Raw genomic sequence first — 21131 nt, forward strand, 5'->3', positions numbered from 1 at the left:
ATTTAAAAGTGAAGAAATTCAATGAAGCGTGGGTTTATGTGTTCTTTGCATGCTTTCTTCATATTTATTTTAACGTGGTTCCTTGGATCCGCACAATGTACGTAGCGGCAGTGTGACACGGCCTTCATGTGCGAGGGGCAAGCCCCTTTGTGGGCAGTGATTGAATTAATTATTATTTTTAAACCCTTACCAACAGTATGGGGTAAAATGTCGAATAACTTCCTTATGGTCCACTTTTAGACAACGTTGATTTAAAGAATCCAACTGTCTTGATAAGAATTTAAAACTTAAGTCACCTTTAAATGTTAAAGACATTAGTTTAATATGATATGCATTGTTTTTAACTTGGAAGAGCCATACATTTATTAAATGCAGTCATTTGTTTATCCCTCACTTCCTAGCAGGAACAAATGACGACTTTCTGTATTTTCTTTAATTTGTCGGATTTTACTAAAGAAGCAAAAGAAACTGAGTTTTAAAGTTTTTATTCTGTTCTTGTTTTTCCTTTTTTTTTATCTTTCTTCCAGCAGTTTTGGGAATTGGCAAAAAGTGTATTGCATTTTCCTGTTTTCACAGCCCCTCAGATCCCTATGCTTCACTTGACCATTTAAAAAAAATGCTTTGAATCATCATTTGATCTCTGCCAGCGTTGCCAGAAAAGTCATCTAAAGAGCACTACACCCAGCAAAAAAACACATCTAAAATATTGATCAATGATTAATTAGCAGTAATTACTCATTCATTATTTATCACGTCCTGATTTGACAAAAAATTACAACTTTAACACATTTTTGATAATATTACATTCCCCGTTTTTGTAGTCAGTTGGAGCAAAATATGAATGGAATGTGAAAAAAATACAAATGATTAAACCATATAGGATTTCTAGTTTAACTTATCATAAACATAAGGGGAAATTGTTCTTGTACTTTTCCTTTAATGAATGTAGGTGAGATAAAATAAAAGAAAATGTTCTTGTGAAACACAATAAAGACGAGTTTGATTTTTACAAACCAGTTCTTGTGAATATAAAATTTCCAAATATTAAATTTAACATTAAGAATCAAATCAAATATCACTTGAGAACTCCAAAAATTACTTCTTGTTTTTCTATAGTTGTGTATAAAAAAGAAGTTTGCGCAACACCAACAGTTAAAATCCTCCCAAAAACGTATGTCGTAGAACAAATGATGCATTGTTAATATTATTATATATAAGAACAAGCTCAGTTGTTTTTCTGCCTCATTCTGTATTTTCAACTTCAAATCATGTCAGGTCTGAAGTGAAATATGACCTATCAAATAGCAAGGGAGGACATGGAAAAAAAATGTCTAGAATGTAAAAAAGTAATAATAACCTTTACATTATTAGCTAATGCTGAGTAAACTAAGCACTGCCTGTCACCTGCCTCTCTCCAGATCGCACTTCCCTGCTTGAAACGTATCTCAACCAGGAAATAAAAGCTCCTGAACCGATCCCAAACTCCCCCAAATGATGTCCATCCACCTAAAGCTAAATTTGCCTGCAAAGTCAGAATGAAAACCGTCCTATTGATGTTGCTTCAATGTCATTGCTTAAAGATAATTGCAAAAACGCAGCAGCTACTTACCTGGGATGCCTTCAATGAACCTCTACAGATTTTAAAAAGGACAACAGCAGCAGGATGTTAGAACAACCTCACCGCTTCATTTCTCTTCCCTCCGAACTGAATAATGATCAATCAACCAACAAAACAGGAACGAGAATTGATTCAAACCCAAAAAAGCTTGGCTCAGACCCAATCAATACCCCGCTAATTTGAAGGTTTTATGTACAGATTCTCCCTTTGTCACTCTCAGTGTGCTGTTCATCACCCCACCTTCTGCTGGAACCATTTTATCTCCCATTTTTGCTGTTTTGTGGAACCTGCCAAATCATGCAGTAGGAGAGGAACCAGAGGAAAACGGAATTAAGAAGTGAAATTAAAAGCCTATTCGCCCTCCTCAGATATCCTCCATTTGGAGGCTGGCCAGAGAAGAAGCAGCTGTTGGTCTGGAGGAAGGATGCACATAAAGTGATGACAAGAAAAAGAGGAATTCTGTATCTACATCATTAATTTCAACATTAAAGCTGTTTTTCACAAATGTAACTCCTAGAAAGACAAATATTTTCAATACAGCTGGATGAGTGATTTGTTTTCCTTAGTCAAATTCTACATTTCTATTAAAAAAAAAAACAACTTAATATTTATCGGCAGGTGCCAGCTTCATGGCTCTTGCCCTCTGCTCCATAAAATATTCTTTTCCCCACATATAACTAACTCCTTTAGAGGGTTTGCTTCACCAGGGTAGAAACACAATCATTAACTCTTGGAGATGTCGGCAGTCAAGCAGATAATTTTAGTTTCATCTGCATGTTCAGTAGTTTCAGTAGATTTAAATGCCTGTGAAATTTCTGCTGCCACTCAAATACTAGAAGTTGGTGATAAGCCCAAATTTGCATCTTATTTTGGATATCTGATATTTTTAATGTGGAAAAGAAATCATAATGTCAAAGCAACAAGCACAGAATAGAGAAATTACAACAAAAAAGAGTTTACAAAAAGTCTGTTTTCTTTTCTATTCTTTAGTACCAAATATTAAAAATATTTCATTCAAATAACAAAGAGAATTTTCTTAATTTATACTTGAACATTTTATTTTCTCCAGTCTCATATGACTTTTATAATATGCTCATCTTCATACTTTAACTTATTAATGTATATGATACATCAAAACAAGATGCTTTGGTTGATGAAATAGATAGTTTCATTGAACCATTAAAAAAAGAGGTAAAAATCAGTGTTCTGAGCACAGAACCCTGTGGAACACCACATTTGATTGTAAAATGCCATAGTATGGGTCATCACTTTTGATAGCTCCTCCTGACAAAGAATTCAGCCAAACAAATACAAAACTTGGTATCCAAATCTGAACAACTGGTGGGGCGGGCCATTCGTAAATTCTTCTTTGAAGAAGTCTTATTGTACTTTACCTTCCTAATTTCTTGGTCAATGTAAAGGAGATGATCTGATTGATCTGGTATGTCATAGTGCGGATAACTCCCTTTCCACCTGTTGGAGCAGAATCAATATGATATCCTCAGGGGCCAGTGGGTCGTCTGACAAACCTCTCTGAGCTGCTCTGCAGGGATGAGACATTTCACTCCCAGAAGGGAAAGTTTGATCTGGAATTGCTCATTGATTTGAGGTAAAAAAGATTTGTCTGAAATCACAAAAAAATGGTGGTTTCTTGTAAAAGGAGGGATCTAATTCTCTAATGTTTGTGTGAAATCAAAAGATAAGTTCTACAAAGTCTCTGAATCAACAGAGATGCACAAAAAGTGTCAACTCAGAAAAACAAGACTAAGAACAAAACATGATTAAAATAGCCTCTTTCTTGTTTTGCCGCCTGAACCAATTTCAGCTGCTGCTTTTTATTCTCGCTTTCCTTGTCGTTACAGCGAGTTTCTGTGGTGTTGTGCTTCGGTTTGAGTCTGCTATGATAGACAGTTGTTGGAAGGAAAACCTGGAAAGCTAGGAGCACGGGTGATGTGCAGAGGCAGGTTAGTAGTGGAGGGAGTTTGAGGCCGGAGGCTGGGGGGTGCAGTTATCTCCTCCGTGCAGATGAGAACATGCCTTTGCCTGCGGGATGCTGCTCTTTCTCAGACCACATACTGGCCAGATGGTGAAAAGGAATTATGTTTCCACTTCTCTTTAGGGAATAGTGATTGTTTTGTTTGTTAGACATTTTTCAGTGTGTGATTAATATCTCTAAATTGTTATGGTTAAACACTGATTTTAAAAGAAAAATCTTCTTTGAGTAACTAAAATTGACAAGGGAGCAAAAATAATCTCATGAGTCAGAAACATAAGTATCCTTATGTCTGCATTTTTGAGATTAACATGTTTTTCTCCAAATTTCTTTTTGTGATAAAGCTTTTGTGAATCATCCTTTTCATGTATGTTTGTCTGAACCACCAGATGAAAAAGTGCCCACATCTTCACCTGGATGATGATGATTCCTTACTACAAACCGAAAAAGAGGCTGTTATCACTCCCCACAATCCTATTTGCATTGATTTCCATTCAGAAAATATTATAGTAAGAGGGACAAAATACAAATGGAAAAAGTTGCAGTGATTTTTGGAAACAGACTCTGACCATTGGTGCCTAATCCAGAATTAACCTGTACCCGCTCAGAGACTCACAAAAAGAGATAGGCTCACTGAAGAGAACAACAATCCTGGTGTTTGCTTATAGATTCTAAAAAAGGGCACAAGGCTCTGCTCTTCTAAAGAGGCAAAAACCACTTTGAGCAGAAAAGTTGGGCCTTGAGAAGATTTTAGAGAGGGATCACTGGGAGCTTTTTCTCTGTTGGTAGCAGCATGTTATTCAATGTGGGCTTGGATTCTGAAACTCAAGATCAATTATTTTCCAACAATTAAAATTCCAAGCTTTTATCACATTTCAAGCGTAGCATTTCAATCCTTGCGCTAACAAGTATATTCTTGTTAAAATTTGTCAAATAAAAAAAAAATTTAGATGACTTAGAATTTAATTTTTCTGTGAGTTTTTTTTTTTTTTTACCCCTTTGTTGTTGGCAAGTGATTTATAGTCAGGATATGCAGAGATGAGCTCTATTGTTGGCATAAATTGCTTGGACCATGCTTGCTGGCTCTCCACTTGGCATCTGCCCCCTCGTAGCAATCGATCTAATCCGCGGCTATAATGAGTTTCTCTGTCTGAGAGAGAGAAGTGGGCTGGCCCATGAAGTCGAGAGGAAAAGTGGGCAGGAGAAGGTGAAGGAATCTATGAAATCACATTGACTACTGCTGAAGGAAATTGCACTTAGAGAACAAAACGTAATGGATGACATAAAGGCAATGCTGTGATTGGATACAGATCGATTTCTTAATGAATTATAAATAAAAAAAATTATAAATGATTAAAAAAATAATTAGCAAAACATTATTTTTGCAATTAATCAATTTAGACTGTTATTTGTGATTAGATCAATAAAACAATTTAATTTACTTGGTTCATCGAGGTATTTCTCACCCGATAACTGGTATCCAACAATCTTGACCGAAGCATAAATGCAGTTTTATGTAAAAAGTATTTTGAGTAAAATGTGTCCTTCAAATTCCTGAGAAAAATACCCAAAGTGATTTGTGTGCTTGACAAAAGACACAAAAAAGAACAAATAAAAAAGCAACTTAAATTAATTTAGGCTTCTTTTCAGAAATTAGGTGTTTTGCTGTTGCCAGCTGAGAGCCAGACATCTGTTCGAGGAATGACAAAAGCAGGAAACACTCATGAATTACATCTTTTTTTTTTTTTTTTTTTTTTAACTTGTCCTGTCCAACAGCTAGGCAGACAGATGAGAGCTGAGGGCCTCTTGGGTTGGACATATTTTACTTTAACAAGAGGGGTTATTAATCTTCAGACAAACCAAAGGTATGTCTGAATAAACCCCTTTTGTAATTGAGGCCAAACTTTATTAATTTCAAACATGTCTGAAAATCTTTGGTGTTGGACCGGACGGAAAAGGAAAGAGGGGAAGAAGAGAGAGGGACGTTAGAGAGAGGGGGGGTAGGGGGTGATAATAGGAGGGGAAGGGGGATAAGACCATGAAGCAGCATAAAGCAACAAGTTTACTGGTTGTTAATCATTATGGTAAGGTTCAAATGAAAAAAAAAAAACAAAAAAAAAAAAAAAAAGGGCGGAGCCTGTCCACACACACACTCAAAAGTTATAAACACACCTGTTAGTTGCAAAAATGTCCACCTGTCGACATGTACACAAAACAGATAGTGTTCACACGCATACTTATGCCTTAAAACCAACTAGTGTGAAATATTTCAGTCATTCAGTCTGTTGAGCTAACACCTGTGCTCAGGTGAGTGTTTATGTTCTTCTAAAATGGATGGTGGAACGTGAAAAGAAGGAGGGAGAGTGCCCAGCCATCCCCACCCCAAGACCCCCACCGCACCAGCAGCGGCAGCCGGAATCCCCCCAACGCCACACGGGAACCGGCAGGGAACAACCGCCGCCCGGGCGACCAAGCCCGCCACCCAGGCCAGGGCCAGCAGGGCCGCCGCAAGGCCCCCAGAGCCAGAGCCAGAGAGGGAAAGAGAGCGCCGCCCCAGCCCAACCAGGAGAGCAGCCCCCCCGCCGCGCCGGGAGAACCCAACGCAGGGCCCCACCGGAGAAGGACGCCCACAGCCCCAGACGAGCACCCCACCACCACCCAGGAGTTCCGGGCATCCCCCCGCCCCAACCCCAGGTACGAGCCAGGACCCCCCAAGGGAGACCCACTCCGCACTCCAGGCAGCCATCCGCCCGGCCCACGGTTGGTCCAGGGAGGAGCGAGGCAGGGGCCCGCCGCCCCCGCCCAGAAGGGGGGAACCCCGGGGAAAAAAGAGGGCCCACAAGGGGTGTTGTAAATATGGCCCGACCAGGCTCGGCCACAGTTGGAAATTTGGCGGGGCCCAGCACTCAGGAGCAAGGACCAGAACCCACCCCCCAGGGACACGAACACCCCCGGCTCAGATGTAATGTGAATCCCCCCACCGCGCGGAGAGAGCACCGCCGGGCCCAGGAGGCCAGCACCCCGGGGACACAGCCGCCGTTGCAAAGGGGCCCGTACCCCCCACCAGGGAAGAGGCAGGGGACAGATGGTCCTAGGTCCCACCTTCCTTGCAAAATGTGTGTGCATGTATGTGTGTTTGAGAGAGTGTGTGTGTGCATGTGTGTGTGTTTATGTTGGGATGTATATATTGAGGGGGGAGGGGTGTGTGTACTAAGGGGGGTGCGGTTAAAATTGGCGGGTAGGGCACTAAGGGGACGTCTCCTGATTACTCACAGTGACGTCCCCTCACCCTCCCCACCAAGGGGCCCTAAATGTCTAAGGTGCGGTTAAAATTGGCGGGTAGGGTGCTAGGAGGACATCCGCTGCTTGCTGGCAGTGATGTCCAAGCACCCCCCCTACCAAGGGCCCTACATGTCTAAGGTGCAAATAAAACCGAAAGAGGGGGGGCCCACTCCATACGGCAACCACAGGAGGGGGGTCACTGCCTAGTAAACCCCCCCCCCAAGGCTCATCGCAGGCTAAGCCCCCCACCCCCTCACCCTATTATGAGGTTATATGAGGAAGGGGGTAAGTTGGGGACAGATGATAGACTATCCCCCGGTGGTCAAACAGCCGTCCCCCGCCCCCCCCCCAGCAAGGGGGCCAGGCCCACCCAGCCCCGGGGCCCCACCCCCGGAGGCGCAGACACCCCAGGCCCAGCACCACCACCCCCACACAGAGAGAGGGGAGCCAGAAAGCGCCGCCCCCCCCCGGAGCAAGCCCAGGCCCCCACCCCCAAACGCCGGCCCTAGAAGAGCTCTGGTCAGGCCTCGACGGGACCGAGGCAGCCAACCGGCCGGGGAAACCGCCGATGGCCTCAGCGGAGACCCCGACCCGTCAACCCCCCCTGCCCCGTACCAATAGTGGCCCCCCCCCCTCCCCCAGAATGCCCCCCCACAGGACAGGGCCGACAAGACCCCCACCCCACCCCACCCCCAGACCCCGCAGCCGAAGCGGATGACACCCAGAGCGACCGGGGGCCCCAAGAGGGTTGTCCCGTCCCGCCCCAGAGCCAGGGAAGGGCCGATCCCAGCCCCAGGTGTAGACGGGAAGCCCATCCAGCGCCGCTGGGCCCCCCCCCCCCCCGAGCAGCGCCCCCCGCCAACCCCCCCCAGCACAGGCAAAGGGACCACCCCCCCAAGCCAAGCCAGACCACCACCCCACCCCCCACCCCGCACCCCCACACCCAAGCCCAGAGGACCACGCAGCGCCCCAGGCCGCCCCACCCAGGCGCCGGACCCGACCCCCCGACCAACGGAGCCCCCACCACCCCCGGCCAGGCACCGGAGGCCCCGACCCCCACCCCGGCCCACGGCAGAAGGGCAAGGAGCAGCGACGACCATGCCCCCCCCACCCCCTAAGTCACGGAGTTAGCTATGGGAGACCAGAGAGACCGAATTCTTTCAAAGTTACTTGAACTTTGGGCTGACATTTTTTCCAAGCTGATATGATCAAGCAGCAGATTTCTGTGTTGACTTATATTTATATTTTTTTTGCTTTTCCAATTTATTAAAATAGTTTTTTTAGCAATGCAAAGAGTTATGAAAATGATAGATGCTAATCCTCCTTCTACATCGATGGCACTCATGTCACCAAGCACACAAAGTGACGGTGAAGCTGTGATTGAAACCTTAAGCCAGACTGATAGATCGGCACATACCTGCTGCCAGAGAGCCTGGACAGGCGTGCAGAACCATAGTGCATGCATGTAATTGTCGGGTAGATTACTGTCACAGTGCTGACAAATGTCTGAGTTACTGAGACCCATCTTGAACATCCTCTGTCCAGTGTAGTAAATTCTGTGAAGAGTTTTGAAATGGATTAGCTGCAGATTTGGATTTTTTGTCATTTTAAAGGTGTTTAGACAAAGTTCTGACCAGAAGCTTTCATCTGTGCTGATGCTCAAATCCGCATCCCATTTTGTTGTCGGAAGTGAAATATTGTTATCTAAATTACATAAAAGTTTGTATATTTTGGAGAGAGTTTTATTCATTGAGAAATTGATCAGAGTGGTAACTACATCTGGTAGCTTTAAATCGTTGTCTCTGTATTTAAACTTTTTAGTAATAATTGATTTAAGTTGCTGATATTCCAAGAAGTTATATATTCCGTGTTTGTCTTGAAGTTCCTGGGGAGTTATGAATCTTCTATTAATAATTATGTGCTCTAGTTGTTTTATGCCCCCTGCTTGCCAAGCTGGGAAGTGGATAATTTTTTTGTTTATGAGGATGTCTGGGTTGTTCCAGATGGGTGTCATTTTGCACAGTTGAATTGATGATTTTGATATTTTGAGAAATTCCCACCAGGCTGTTAAAGTGGCATTTATATTAATACTTTTGAAACAATCCTGTCTTTTAACTATTTGACTAATAAATGGAAGATCTGACAGGTTGATCTTTCCACATAACGCCTGTTCCAAGTCTAACCATGAGTTGGTTTCTGGATTATTTTTTAACCATTTTAAGATGTATTGTAATCTATTTGCAAGAAAGTAGTTGTGGAAGTTAGGTAATTCTAATCCTCCACAGCTTTTTGCAGATTTTAAAGTTTTTAGACTAATTCTTGCAGGTTTATTGTTCCATAGAAAGCTTGATATGGATGAGTCTAATGTTTTGAACCATTTTAATGGCGGTTGTGTGGGAATCATTGAGAAGAGATAATTAACTTTGGGTAAGATTTTCATTTTTACCGTGGCTACCTTGCCCATAAGGGACAAAGGCAGGTTGGTCCAGCGTGTTAGATCGTCCTGTATGTTTTTCAGTAATGGGGTGTAGTTTAGCAGCACCAGTTCTGATATTTTGGGGGAAAAATAAATACCTAGATATTTTATATTGCCTGATTTAACTGGTATTGTGAGTCCTTGCTCCGCATTACTGTTCAGTGGTAATAAAACAGATTTATTCCAATTAATGGAATAGTCTGATATAGAAGAGAATTCATTAATGATTGTTGCCGTTTCATTTACAGAATGTATATTACTTAAAAACAGTAATATGTCATCTGCATAGAGACTAATTTTATGATGGCTGTGTTTGGTTTTAATTCCTTTAATACTCTCATTCTGTCTTATTGCTGCAGCTAGAGGCTCGATAAATATTGCAAAAAGAGAGGGGGAGAGTGGGCAACCCTGTCTAGTTCCTCTTCCAAGAAAAAACCTGTTGGAAGTCTGTTTATTAGTTCTAACTGATGCATTGGGGTTGTGATATAATATTTTGATCCAATTGATGAATGATTCTCCAAACCCAAACTTATGGAGGGCAGCAATGAGGAACTTCCAGTTTACTCTATCAAAGGCTTTTTCAGCATCCAGTGATAGTATAGTCATTTCCTGGTTTTTGATGGTGGCAAAGTCTATTATGTTAACGAGTCTGCGGACATTGTCATCCGAGTGTCTGCCTTTGATGAATCCAGTTTGATCAAAGTCAATTATGTGAGGAGTGACTTTTTCTATTCTCTGTGCTAGTGCTTTGCAGATAATTTTTACATCTGCATTAATTAAAGAAATGGGGCGATAGCTTGAAGGACTCGTGGGGTCTTTGTCTGGTTTTAGAAGAAGGATAATGTTGGCAGAGTTCATGTTAGGTGGTAGAGATTGGCTTTCATTGATAAATTTTACCGTTTTATAAAACGTTGGTGCCAGTTGTTCCCAGAATTCCTTATAAAACTCTGCAGGAAAGCCGTCAGGCCCTGGTGCTTTACCATTAGGCATAAGTGACAGAGCTTCATGAAGCTCAGACAACGAGAGCGGAGAGTCTAAATTTGTGATTTGATCTTCGTTTAACTTGGGCAGGTTTATATTGTTGAGAAATGAGTTGATGCTTTGTTCTGATGGATTGATCTGTGGAGTGTATAAGTTTTGATAAAAGTCTTTAAACGCATTATTAATTTTTACCGGGTCATGGGTGACATTCCCTGTTTGGTCCATAATCGAAGTGATTGTTGATTTTTCTTTATTAATTTTAAGCTGATTAGCTAGAAATTTGCCAGATTTATTTGAGTTTTCATATCTTTCCAGTCGAAGCCTTTGTATCTGGAATTGTGTTTGTTTATTGATGATGTCATTTAACTGCAGCTTTAAATTTTTCAGGTCCCCCAGTATGTGTTCCTGTGCAGAAGCAGCATAAGCAGTCTCCAGAGTTTTTATTTTATTTCCTAATTCTAATAAATCTGCTTTCTCCTTGCGTTTTTTATGCGTTGAATAAGAGATGATTTTCCCTCTCATGACTGCTTTTGCTGCTTCCCAAAGAATACTTGGTGATATTTCAGAAGTATCGTTGAATTCTAAGAAGGTTGCCCACTCTTTTTTAAAGAATTCAATAAATTCCTGGTCTTTTAACAGAGACGTATTAAACCTCCAGGTTGAACCCGAGGGTCTGGGTACTTCCCTTGAAATAGTAACAGAAACTGGTGCATGGTCACTGATAATAATTGGATGAATGTTGGAACTTTTAATTTCTTTCAAAAGGGAGTTACTGACTAATAAATAATCTAAACGAGATTGTGAATGGTGAACTGGAGAAAAAAAGGTGAACCCCTTAGTGCTTGGATGACATGAGCGCCAAGCATCGCAGAGACCCAGATCATTCATGTACTGCTTTAGAATACTTGCAGACTGCCATGTACGCTGGTTTGCTGCTGTGCTGAGTCTGTCAAGTTCAGGGTCCAAAACAAGGTTGACGTCTCCTCCTATAATGATTGTGGAGTCAGAGTGAACTGAGAGTGAGGTGAAGAATCTGTGAAAGAAGGAAGAGTCGTCAAAATTAGGACCATAGATGCTGGCGATGCAAAAGTCTTTATTCTGAATGGATATATTAATGATTACAAATCTGCCTTCTGGGTCAGTAACTGTATCCTTATGAGTAAATGTAACATTTTTATTAATCAAAACTGCAACCCCTCTTTGTTTGGAGTTGAAACTGGCAGAATACATAGCTGGATACTGGGAACAGCACAGGAGTTGACCAGCTGATAAAGATAAATGGGTCTCCTGCAGCAGAGCTATATCTGCTTTAAGATCATCCAGGTGATTTAACACTTTCAATCTCTTTGGCCCAGAACCAAGTCCACGCACATTCCAGCTAACGATGTTAAGACTGTTCATAGCTGTTCTAACCGGGAGAGTGCAAGGCTAAATAGTGCGTGTGCCCGTCCGTGTGCGCGTGCCCGCTGTGCGTACCTGCTACACTGACAAGCGCTATGCGTTGTGGGTGAACGTGTCTTGGCTGTGAGCTGCATGTTGCGTGCGTCCTGTGTGAGCCTAAGTGAGGTTTTTGCAGTTTATCAACGTGTGTGTGCGGGATCGCGTGTGCATGCTCTTATGCGCGCTAGTATGCGCGCGCGCCCGTTCCGTGCATAAATAAATACTCACCGTGGTTGCGTTGACTTTACCTGATTCACATATGAGGACATGGGAAGGGGGGGGACAAGAGAAAAGAGAGAGGGAAAGAGAAAGAACAAAAAACAAAAACAACGAAACAACAACAGAAACATGAATGTGAGAGAAAGAAAAAACACTTTTCCTGAGAGGTGTGGATTATTGATGATCCGATTATTTCCTAGTTAAATAAGTTTGCGGGTTTCTTCTGGGCAGCGCAGATGTCAGTGCGCCTCTGAAAGCCTTCAGCACAGCCAGGGTGTTACCTCTGGGTCCCGGAACAGCTTGCCATTCACAAAAAGTTTATCAACAGCAACCACCGCGCGTGCTCCAGCAGACAGGTGCTTCCTCCTCAGCGGGAAGAGGATTTTCCGCCGGCGGAGGATCTCGCCTGGAAACTGATCATTCATGCTATAATGTGTGTCTTTCAGCTCGCGCCCTCTGCTTTTTACCTGCATCTTTTGTTTATAATGTTCAAATTTAGCAACAATAGGACGGGGACGCTGATTGTCCGGCCTTTTTCCTCCGAGCCGGTGAACCCTGTGGAAGGAGATCTTCTGGACTTCTTCCTTGGGGAGTTTCAGGTGGACCTCTATAAAGGACTTAACAATGTTCTCCGGGACTTCCCCTGCCTCTTCTGGAATCCCTGCGAACACTAGATTGTCCCTCATGCTCCTCGCCTGAAGATCCAGGAGGGTTTCCTTGATGGATCGGTTTTCCTCAGAGAGACGGGCGGTGTCGTGGCCCAAGGTCTTCACGGTCTCTCTGAGGGCCATGAATTACATCTATCACGCGGTGTAGAGTGTCTGCCCTGAAACTGGAAGGTTGTGAGTTCAAATCCAGGCTGAGTCATACCAACGACACAAAAAACGGGACCCACTGCCTACCTGCTTGATTAAGGGGTTGGATTGGGGGGGGTTTAAACCACCAAATGGTTCCCCGAGCGTGGCTGTGTCTGCAGCTCACTACTCCCCCAGGGGATGGGTCAAATGCGGAGGACTCATTTCACACACCTAGGTGGGGGACAACTAATGGGACGGAAACTTTATGCATCATGCCAAAGCAACAAGCCTTTATTGTTATGTGTTCAGCAGGATCCTGTAAGATTTCCTTTTTATAATTGAATTAGCACTTTACTAGTTTTCTCCCATTTTGACTTCTTTTTCCTCTAGATCTGCAACTAATACATAAATTCTGAGAAATCTCAGATTACCATTTTCAGTTAGTTCCATAAAAATTTAAAATTTAAATCATTTTATCTAACGTTTTCCTCTTGTTTTTAACTAGGTTTTGTGAAGTTGGACTAACGTTTGTACTTGAACCTTTAAATACTGGTACTTTTTTGTACATTTTGTGTTCACACTGTGACTTCATGAAAAAAAAAGCTCAAAAAGTGAAATTTCCCCAAAAAATAAAGATAAAAATCTTATTGGATATTTTGAAGAGAGAAGTGTCAGAAACATTCTGGAGTTGGAGCTACAGTGAAGGGCTTAAAAAGTTCTGTCATCTGAGCAGTGTCATTTCTTCTCCCCAGTTACATTGAAGTATGATATCAAATTGGGTGAGTTACTGTGGCAGCGAAAAAGCAATGTTAAGAGATGCAATGGGGCTTCGGATTTACATAGAAATGGCCTTTTATTATGAACATGTAAGGATCGAATCCGTCTGGGATTTAGGATTGTGTGTGCATGTGTGAATTATGCAGATGTTCTTGTAACAAAACTGTAGGTTTTTGTCAGAGAAAACTTGTTAAAATCGCACTTAAAGATTCAGGCTTATGAAACAAACAAGCCCCTTTTTGCTTTTGATATTTTTATTCTGTCAAAGACACTATCAGATGATGATATCAAAATAATTCTATCTATGTCCTAGAGATGAGAAGCTAAATCGAGGAATCAGCATCAGAAGTGAGAGACAGACTAAGTCACCTTATTGCTCGGTAAGCCATGCGGTGACATGCAACTTTTAGGCTTCGTCTTCTCTTCCAGAGAGACACCCACACTCTTTACAAAGATGCTCTTAACTTTATTACTTTAGAAGCTCAGAGGAACATCAAAGCTTCCCACATTTTAATTTCTTTACTTTTGAGCAGAAACTGAATGAATAATTAAACAATACATTATCTAAAGCCTTATACTGCATGTATGGGTGCTGCAGGTTTTGGGGTTGTCAGGTGCAATGGAAAGAAGAAGTGGCGCTTCTTAAAGGAAGCACTGACGTGTTTCACAGTTCCTTTTCTTTATGCTCCTAAGGCCACCTCAAGGGACGTCATGAAAATGGAACGCACCATTGTCGTGCATATTGTAAGTGTATTGTGTTTGTAAGGATAACGTAAGTTGCACCTATGCATACTAGCTTCTTACTGACCACGTGCAAATGCTAGACACTGTGCAGGTGATATCCAAGTGGCCACACAAACAATGATCTGATTGGTTAATTTCCTTAATTTTATCAGTCAGGCTATACGCGCATAAGGGGTGTTCTTATCACTTGAATAGCACTAATGGGCTCCTTGCGCAGGGGGCTGATAGTGAGCTAGCTGGCTCTTATCACGAAGAGCTCCACAAACTCATCGGCAATCCCGTCTCTATGTCTGGGTTCATGTGATCATTCAAAGATTCTCCCGGTACCGGGAACTTCACTCCCGCTCCCAGAGCTGTGTCTGTATGAGAGCCGCTTCCGTTTTGAGGGCTCAATGTCCCGCATTAGTCCGAGAAGGGAAAATGAAAACAAAAATAAAATTAAGGGTCTTTGTTATTATTGTCTCTATGAAAATTAGAAAATATCACAAAGCTCAAGAGGCTCGAGCAGGCAGCCTACTCATTCTACAACAGCTAAGCTGAGAGCTGTCATGGGGGTGACAGGCTGGCGACCTGTCCATGATGTATCCCGCCTTCGCATTCTTGTAGCTGAGATGTGCTCCAGCAACCTCGCTGCCTTAGTGGGTCAAGAAATTCCTGGAAGTTCAAAAACGCCACTGTTGGGACAAAACTGCAGATCTATTCACTGAAAACGTCACATGCACAAAGCTAAGTCCCTGATTGGTAGGTACAGCAACCTAGCCAATGTAGAAATATTTTAACTCTGGGTCCGCAGCCCAAATCCTGCCACATCGCTCAAATCTGGACTCAGATCGCGTCTGTGCCAATTACCAATGAAACTGGCTGCCTCTGTCGCACAAATCCCATCTGGTGTGATCGCAGCTTTAGGCTGCTTCAAATAAAAGATATTTTCCAGAAAATGCATCACATTACAAGATTGTACAGGATGAACATGATTGTACGGAAAAAGTTTGGGAATCTAATTCATTAAAATGTATACTTTGCATCTATTGAGAGAATCGTGTCTCATGTAGAAACAGTTAGAACCAATGGATGTTACCAACTTTGATGAAAAACAATGGTGATGAATTTCTGTGATATTAGTGATAGAAGTTCTGTTTGATACCATATTAAAGTCACAAACTTCAAAAAGCTTTCGGAATGACTGACACAAGCATCACTATTTCCAAATTTGCAGGTGGCCACATTTCACAGCTTGGCCTTTCTCCTCCTCATCAGTCTGTCAGAACATTCACTGATTAAACTACGGCGGCACTGACATCCCCGCCGTCCTCATTATCATTCCAGGCACGCTGCAGGAAATCAATAGGGTCGTTGTAGACTTAATAAATGTAATTTATCTACTGTGCTGCCTCATGTGGCATCAGAGTACCAGGCTTATTTCTCAGCTTCTCCCATTTAATCCATCTTGCTTCAAAAAAGGCAAAGAAACTCGGGAGATGCTAAAATTTTCAAAAGTAGAGAGATGTTTTAATTTCAGATGAAGCAGAAATGCAGCCCTCTCCAGACAAAAGAAACACATTTAACTGCCACCCAACACGATTTGCATTTACAGAGAAAAAGGGGATGCAGATACTTTCATACGTGTTTGATTTACTGCATGTTTGGATGGTTTTAAATACACGCACAACTGATATGTAGATCTATATCTTTTAGGTTGTGTTTTCTTTCAAGATCTCAAACTTAAAGAGGCTGCACACAAGTCATTTAGATCTGCAATTTTAGCATCTGATAAGGCTGATCAGCATTACGTTTTATAAATATGATCATAATATTTTAAAAATTAGAACATGTTGATGTGACAATTATCAAAAAATGTAAAACTGTATTAATAAAGGTGATTTAAGCATAAAACTTCTGCATTTCAGCTCAATACTTGTTAAATAATTAATTTAGCTTTTTGGTACTATGTGGTAAAATGCATCTTAGAGGCTAAACTCACTTTTTCACATCAGGCCGGGTTAAGTTTTGCACCTACAGATATTTATGCTGCGCTGACCAAAAGCCATCCTCTGAACTCTGAAAAAACTCATATTTTTGTTTTGGTGCCTAAAAAACATGTATTTTTCATATCTAAAAAAACCCCAAAAACAGAGAAAATAACATAGAGCTTACAGTTGTGAGGCATGTGAACAGAGTTTTAGAATGACTCTGTTAGAATAATTGTCTAAGCTGGTGTGTAGCCTTTGGCAAGAGATTGTTTTATTAATGGAAAACTCTGTTGGAGCTTGCCTCACAGCCATGCATCAGATCTAATTCATTTTCTATGCCGTACACTATTAAGATAGCGTGAGGATTAACATTATTCCTTTTAAAGTTTTGGTTCTTCACTTGGACAAGCGTTTTAATCCACTACAGCTGATGCAGATAAACCACAGCTTTATGTCTGAACAGGCTGAATTAAACTAAACTTATAGGCTCAGAGTGAGTTTAGTCATTGTATTACAGTAAATATACGTTTCTATGGTCAGCGTTTGGACCTGAAAACTGTAGTTAAGCCTAGGTGAGCTGTCCTGAAACAGAGCACATGCTTTGGCCTGAAGCTTTTTGTTAAGACCAAAATAGTTGTTTATCACCTCTTGTCCACTTTCTGCTGCATGAATAGAGGAATGAGGTGTGAAAGGCTTGCTGCATGGAACAGAAAATTTCCAGGTTTGAGTTTGATTCTGTTTGGATGTAAACAAAATCTTAGATGCTTCTTTTCATCTCTGCCGCACAGATGTGTTCTGTGCAAATGAAACGAGACTTGACCATTGCAAAGGTCCCAAAAACTTCCAATGCTGGTTCACATGACAGGAAGAAGTTACTTTTTAATAATGCAGCAAGGAACACACCTAATTTCTGGTGCACACATTTTCTCATGCACAAGAAAAGCAGCCTTTATATTAATTATTTTTTGTTTTGCTTAAAAAGTGCATTCATTTTAAAACTGTTTTAGTAATTATTGTAATTGTTGCTTTCCGCTTCTCACTTAGATTTTTTTTGGTCAAATTTACGCAAGTGTTTCCTCAAAATACAACAAGGGAGAGTTTAAAGACCCACTATGATCAACTTTTGAGCTATTTTAAACAGCATTCCCAGTGGTCTTTAAATTATGATTACTGGGTATGCAGTTTGCAGCCCAAACAATGTTTTTAGGACATGGTTTCTGTTAAAAGGCAGTAGTCCATTTAAATACGACCTCTGAGTTGTGGGCGGGACTGTTGCCACTAAGCAACCCTGTCCCCCCCTGTCCTCTCTCTGTTTCTGAGAGCTCAGAGAAGGGAACTGCCAGCCCAGCGTATCTTTTACGTCATATATAAGTTCTTTTTTAAACTGCATTTTTCGTCTATTCCTGATTCACAATGCTTTGCCTAAAGAAATACGTAGAAATGCAATTTTGAGTTTCATTTTTATAATTTATGTCCGCATCATCAGACAAATGCCACAAGAACATGTAAAAACACTGTTTTCATCAGAGTGGTTCTCCTTCCGACAGAAATAAACTGGAAAAGAGTCAAAGTTGAAACTTGCAACATGGTGCATTGGGAGCTAAGGGAAGTATCCACTCTTCCACAGTCAAAGGGACAATAGAACCCTTTACTACACCCATCTTACTATCAGTAATTGCTGCAAGTCTCTTTTATTCCAGGGTAGATTTATTTCCCTGCATTGTTATTAGCTCAATGGAAATCAGTAAATTTGTCTTTAATATTCCAGGGTCTTGACCTCAAAATGTAAAGTGCCTGGTGAAGAACATATTCTGATGCAGCAGTGCATGGATGGAGGAGAACACAGCTGCTGCCACAGCTGCTTATTTGCAAGTCATGTGTGTGCATGCGGACGTCTGCATTTGCGACGGGTTCACGGGTGTAATTACCAGTGGGGAGTAAATGGGCAACCTGCCACCACATTTAGAATGACACAGTTGCTTGCATCAAGAAAATATTCCATGGATGCTACTGTGCTCCCCATGACCTCCTTCCTATCTTATAAATACGAACACACATTAAGTGCAAGTCGACAATTTGCATTTACCACCATGCCTGTCATTCCAGACAGAAGCAGCAGTATGCTGAGAGTCTACTTTGTCAATTTTGAAAAGCACTGCTGAGCCAGTGGGAAGAAGAAGCATCACCTCTCTGTCTTCTGAGCCCGCTGCCTCCTATACTTTGAAGGCTTCCTTAGCTCACCTTGTGAGTCTGCTAGGAGGAAGAGTTTAATCCCAGATCAACAGCCACCAGGAAGAATACAAGCCCTGAATGATGACGTAAGGCACTAGTTGCTTTGCATGCAGCACTGAAGCTGCACTTCTTTTCCTTGAATCCTCTTTCACAGTTATAAGCATGTTTTAAATATCATCTATACAGGCATGTATATTTGTCTGAAAGCCTGCTGTGTTTTGGGGGCGTTTGTATCACTGTGCAGCTGAGTGCTTCATGAACAATTCTCTCAGCAGACCAGGAAATAATGAGATCCCCAGGGCGGAATGCAGGCTGCCTGTAAAACAACAGATGTGACTGGACTCCAAGTCTCCCCCAAGCTGGGAGGAGGATGACCGACAGGGGCTAAGGGGTTCAGTCTGAACAGGAGTGGGGTGAGTTACCTGGAGGAGCATGGAGCTGACATTTGATCCGGCAGCTTGGTGATCTCCAAACAAGACTCTGTCAGACAAGATATCCCAAACGTGAACAGCTTATCATACTGCATGCTGGACAAGTAATGCTAGGTCCACACTGGCCTCAGAAACACACGTTCAAGCAACCACTTCCAATGAAATAGCCATATTAACATGCATAGATGCACGTTTCGAACATTGACCAATCAGGGACTTGGATTTGGTAGTGATGTATGCTTAGGATCATTTTTAATCTGCAGAAGTTCCAACCTTTTAAAAATTGATCATGAAGGAGAAATTAATACCGGTAATTGCGCTTTATGCCCAGCTGGAATTACATGACACCATGTCTTTCATATTTCGAAATAGAGCTGTGAAAGAAAAGCCTGAACAATATTAATGAGATTGCACCACTTTTACATTACGCACCAAGCCTCTTCCAACTGTGAGTACCTGTGCTAGTATCAGGTAGCTACAGTCCAGTATGCTAAAAGTGTGTGCAAGAATCCGCATTCAGCACATTCTTGAATATGCATCATATGTCCAGTGTGAACGTAGCATCAGGATGAATATGCAACTCTATATTTTAATTACTGAGGCTACGTAAAATCAAATTAAGTAATCCAACCTTTAAATCTGTATTGCGACCTTCGGATAAAGGGCTATCTTGTATTTTGTCACGTGTACCTTGCACGGGGGGGTCAAGCCTTATGGGTGCTGCGGATTTTCGAGTTGTCCAATCCGGAGCGTCATAGAGAGCAGCGACAGATGTGTCTTGCAGTTCCCTTGAGGTTTGTGCGGCCACCTCAAGTGACGTCATGAAAATGGAACGTGCCATTTTTTGCGAGTGCTAAATGTATTGTGAAGTATTTGTAACAAAAATACAACATTCTCGCACTTGTGACGTACAGGTGATGCTATCGTACGGTGTCCTCATATGCCACACTCTGTTCGTTAGCAAGGTGTGTGTACTGGCTCATTAATGACCGCAACCAAATGCTGCACGCACAGGGTATGTGTGATAAAAAAAAGTTTCACACGGGTAGGATGCAAACTACCCTCTAATCGACTGATTTCCTCAGCCGGTGTGCAAAAGGTGCACACTTTTTACTTGAACATCTCCAACCAGCTTCCTGCGCAGGATTAGTGGAGGTTAAGAAAACAAAACTCTGTTCGACATGTCTGCATCTCACCTACCTCACCCTTACTCACCGCTACATGTTGTTTAGGTGTTCACTACAACCTGTCGCCCGCAGCATGCCTACAGAAAAATGTGCATGAACATTTTCGCTCTACGGGCTCAACGAGCAGTGACATTGAAAATTAGTGCGAGCCACCAGCGTGCCCCGTACAGGTTTGCCCTTTTTTCTTTTGGAGACAGCCCGTATCCACCCATAAGGGCCGTTCCGACTAAATCTTGTGTAATGATAAATCAGATTTTTGCAGTAAAAAGAATCGGTTTTACATGGCACTTTGCCCTATGTGCTCGATTCTGAAAAATGGAGCAGGATTTAATCTTTCACTTGTCTTTTTCCTTCAGGTTCTGAAATATTGCCAGACAGGAAAATGGCACAAACCTCTTGTCAAATGGTTTTGTAAGGTGCCAGAGACATCACAATAGAGGTTCTGTGTGAGGTAAAAGAGCAAACGGGTGTACACACTGTCAAAGGGGGAAAAAAAGGCACTCTGGGCACTGTGCCACGGATTTAGTGCAGCCTTGGTCAATAGGCTTTTGTTACGCTTCCTGCAGGAGCACAACAGTGCACAACAGTGAACAAACCTGTTAGCATGCTGTGAGCAGACGAGCAAAAAATGTAAATACCGGCCAATGGTAACTGGAAATGAAATGCAGCCAAGTCGTGCTAGTGCTGCTTTTAAAATAATCTCCATAACATTATACTGAGCCTAAATCAAGATTATTGGATAAAATGTTGTAATTCAACTCCTGTTTTGAAACTAACACTTTTTTTGTTACAACTACTTTTAGTTCTAGAGGAGGAGGGCACCATAAAAGAAGAAGCAAAATGGTAAAGTGAGAAGGTGAGTAAAGGTTTCCCAAAAAAAAAGATTTTTTCGCAAGAAAAAATATGACTAAATGATAAAGGTATTTAAAAAATCAGATACTTTCTTTGTAAATGGGCATAAAAACAATTGAAGCTTCAAGGTTT

Source organism: Oryzias latipes, chromosome 8 (assembly GCF_053564925.1).
Source record: "Oryzias latipes strain Hd-rR chromosome 8, Olatipes_Hd-rR_3.1".
NCBI lineage: Eukaryota > Metazoa > Chordata > Actinopteri > Beloniformes > Adrianichthyidae > Oryzias > Oryzias latipes.